General features: G+C 38.7%; 1 pseudogene; it reads right to left on the bottom strand.

The window, feature by feature from the left end:
- Positions 1–2,614: 2,614 nt before the first annotated feature.
- LOC145269932 (U2 spliceosomal RNA) lies at positions 2,615–2,760 on the bottom strand (annotated as a pseudogene).
- Between the last annotated feature and the right edge of the window lie 1,625 nt (positions 2,761–4,385).

Below are 4,385 nucleotides of genomic sequence, written 5' to 3'. Positions count from 1 at the left end.
ACGTTTTCTTTCCCAGTAATTCCATTGCTGCTGCTGCTACTAATCTGTAATCTTGACGCTATTGCTGCTCCTGCTAATTTGCTGTTACATTTTGTATATGTAAAGCGAGAGAGATATATTATTTTACAATATAACATTACTACCATTGTAGAAGGTCGCAACTGAAAAACCCAGTTACCTCTCTTTATGGTACTATCGTTTTCTGGGGAGAGTTACTGGTTGGGGAAACCATCTCCCTGGGTGTTAGACACAATATCAAATGATAGGCACATGAAACCCGCAACAGGTTGAGATGTCATCGGCTATAACCGGCAGACATAGGTTGCTTCTCGAGTCTTCATTATGTCATTGCAGGTAGCATTTCCATCGTCGGCATAAAATAGCAGAGACTGCTTGCTGAAATTTAATGTTTGTACAAAACTAGCGAACAAATGCATTTTTATAAAAATATAAAAAATTTTTACGTTTAACAATGGAGGAGCATATTTAGTTGTTGACCCATGTGTGCAGCAAAAACTGCTATTTTGCGTCTGTCGTGTACAGGGTCCAAGCTTCAACTGTTTAAAATGATATGATTATATATTCAATTCTTTCTTTCAATGAAGAAAGAGAAAGAAAGGTAGTGAAAGAGAGAAAAAGGTAGTGAAAGAGAGAGAGAGAGAGAGAGGGGGGGGGAAATATGCATTTTAACGCAATATTTTGATTTTTCAAATTCAGCTACCCGCATGCAAACCTGACCTTTCTCGAATTATTTTGACACCAACAAATTTTCATAAACACTTGTCAGTCAAACCTAGTTGATATGTTCTAACATTTTCAAAATCACAAAGCACCTGCATGAAACGTTTTCACTTCACAAGTACGGAACAAGTTAGGCACAAGGTTTATTAATGTAGAAGCCCCCCCCCCCCAGGTCCCCCAAAATGGGAGCTATGTCATTGTGCCACATCTCCCTAAGGCAATATAAAGCTACCTCCCATACCACTATAAAAAATATCTCCTTTCAAAGCTTGTACTGGCAGAAAAATGACCATCGGCATACCTAATATTGTTAGAAAACCAACCAACATTTGCTCTAGCTGCACCGCTGAATGTAAATGTGAAAATAATAGTCTCTGAGATTTTTCATACGTGTAATTATACTCAAGAGAGATATAACAACAAACACGTTTTGTTTCCCAGTAACTCCATTGCTTCTGCTGCTACTAATCTGTAATCTTGACGCTATTGCTGCTCCTGCTAATTTGCTGTTACATTTTGCATATGCAAAGTGAGAGAGATATATTATTTTACAATATAACATTGCTACCATGGTAAAAGGTCACAACTGAAAAACCCAGTTACCTCTCCTCGTAAGGTAATATAGAGCCAGCTCCCATACCACCATAAAAATATCTCCTTTAGAAGCCTGTACTGGCAGAAAAAATGAATATCGGCATACGTAATCCTGTTGGAAAACCGACCAACACTAGAGCCGATACATGACAGAATAGAAAGTTGATTCCAAAAGAGAAAAGAAAATTGAAGGGTATGTAGACGAAAACAAAAAAAATACAAAACCAACACCCTTCTACCTAGGTGACAAAGTTCTGGTCAGGTGAAAGAAACAAAACAAGCTATCCTCAACCTAATTCTAAATCATATACAGTCACATACAAAAAGGGCAGAATGATAATTGTGCAAGTCACCAGAAACTCTTCCCTGTTCAAGCAACTGAGCTGTTACGACAAGGGACCAGATTAACGGAGAGTTTCATCAGTGTTATGAGGGTGAATGCGAGAACGTTTTTCTAGTTCCTCGACATAAACAAAAGCATTCAAAGGTGTCAAAATCAAGACGAAGTCGAATATAAAAATTTATAATATGGTTTTATTTAGCATAGCAAGAAATAATAAATCATATTTTTATTGTTCACATACTTTTTTTAAAAACAAGGCCGATAGCCATTAGGCATGTGCTCTCGTGTAATGAATGAATGCGTTAATGTAGGATTAAATGTATGATAAACTAAAATGACCGAAAAATGGGCTGAAATGACTTATGACTTTAATGAACTTAAGGATGAATTGAATGACCTTAAGAATGACTTGAATGCTTAAAAAATAACTGGAATCCTTCAAAAACAACTTGAATGATCTGGTGAATGACTTGAATGGCTTTGAGACAGACTGGTTGTAAAGTGGGTGATCATTTTACATTAAATTAATACAGAAAAGTGATCCCCCACTTTATATCACAAAAAGTACAGCATGTAGTAAGAACAGATACTACACTTTGATCTTTTTATTTATTTGCTTCTCCACGGAGCAAATTAGGCAGGAGGCCGTTTTTTAATGTGGAGATAGGGGGAAGGGGGAGGGAAAGGGGGATCCAGCTCCCGAGAGGTGGGAAGTGGGAGCTGGATTAGAAACTGTTGGTATGAAGGGTTGCCCCTTCAGTGACCAAGGTCAGATATGTGGGGTTACCCCCACATATGGTCTTTGCTAGTCATAGCTGGTCTTTGCTAGTCATAGCTTTGCAGCATCTGCCGGAACAGATGGTATTTATTTGCTCCCCCACTGAGCAAATTAGGCACAAGGCCGTTTTTAATGTGAGGTAAAAACCAGCTCCCCTAAAAGGGGTCACTGTGGTTACCAAAAATAATAATTGTCCCAGTATAGAGGGTTTCCCCTCCATTGACTGGTACAAATTATCTTAAGTGCAGCATCTGCCGGAACAGATACTACACTTTGATCTTGGCCAAAAGGCCAAGAAAAGGGTATTTATTTGCTCTCCCCTGAGCAAATTAGGCACAAGGCCGATTTTTAATGTGAGGAGTGAAGGAGAAATGGGGATCAACTCCTCGGGGAGTGGGGGAGCTGGATAGTGACAATTGGTATGAAGGGTTGCTCCTACATTGACCAAGGTCTTATATGTGAGGTTGCCCCCACATATGGTCTTTGCTTGCAGCGTCTGCCGAAACAGACACTACACCCCGATCTTGGCCAAGAAAAGCTTAAAAAGCTAAAAAACAGCATCTATTAACAACAGACCTTTGATCTTAACCAAAAAAGCCAAGCACAAAAGTGTTACGGACAGACCGACAGACCGACGGACCAACGGAGTGACTTATAGAGTCACTTGCATGCGACTAAAAATAATAAATGGATAAATCGTCTGATGTTTGTGAGAATGTGAACACGTTCTTGAAAGAAGTGTTCTGCCATAAATGCTACGTTTGTAACTTGATGTATAGTCGCTAGGACATTATATATATTTTTTTAAAGAGTGTCATAGGATTTGAATTAAAAAATGTAATGAAAAGCAAAAGAGAGAAATCTTTCTCTGACTGAGGCAGAATGTCATTTTTGTAGAGAAATGTTTCTTCTTTTTTTATGAAAAAGAAAATAAAATTTGTTGTTTTAATCAGTTCCACGAATATATCTGATGCAACACAAAGTTATATATTTTTTTTTCTTTTGGGTAATTAATCCAGGGAGATTTATTAGCTGTAGGTGCATGGCGCGTAAAAGCATATTAATGATTTAGCGTCACAAGATGGAGTGAGCGGTTGTGATGTGTCTGGGTCTGAACTGATAGGAAAATCTGACTTGACTGGATGGGTTTTGCGCGCAGTGCCTTTTTTATAGGTTTCAAAGCGGCTCCAGTAAAAGCTGTCAGAAAAATATTTTAGTAATTCGCTTTCTTTGAACGCTGATTGGATGAAAAGTAGACACCCTGTCATGTGGTAGAACTGTGAACTACGTCCATGTGAAACAGCAAGGTTTTAGTTTTTATGCCCACAGAATTTGCGTGGGTGTATATAACAGATGTAAGCGTGACTGGAACTCTAATGTCTCTGGTGTGTCGCTACAAAGCTAAAGCGCATTCCAAAAGGAAGAAGAGTCCAACTCTGACTCTAAGGGTGAGTGCAAACCACACCTGAAAAAGGAACACTAGGAAACACTCGAAACCTCAATAGCTGACCAACTTCCGAGACAAAACTCATAATAGAAAAATATTCTTGTTGCTAGACTCAGAGACTTCATAATTAAGTAACACATATACACAAATAGACATTGTATTCTACAAAGAATGAGAAGGATGTTATCTTGCATTGCAACCAAACATAAATTCACAAGAGTTACCTGCCCCTTAAACTACTCAAAAAGCAAAGAAGACATATACAGGGTGACCCAAAACAAACAGAGGACATTCAATCCTTCTACCGCTCCAGAAGATACCTCACTACTGATCCAATTCTCTATCTATATAAAAGCCAAGTACGTCCAAGGATGGAATACTGTTGCCATATCTGGGCAGGAGCTGCAAAAAACAGCCTATCCTGCCTTGACAGAGTACAAAATAGACTTCGTGGCTTAGTGGGGGATGCCCTTTTCTCTACC

Source organism: Euprymna scolopes, chromosome 45 (genome assembly GCF_053919585.1).
Source record: "Euprymna scolopes isolate OS-2025 chromosome 45, ASM5391958v1, whole genome shotgun sequence".
Lineage (NCBI taxonomy): Eukaryota > Metazoa > Mollusca > Cephalopoda > Sepiida > Sepiolidae > Euprymna > Euprymna scolopes.
The sequence above is the reverse complement of the archived record's forward strand: the minus strand, read 5'-3'. Positions and strand labels throughout refer to the sequence as shown.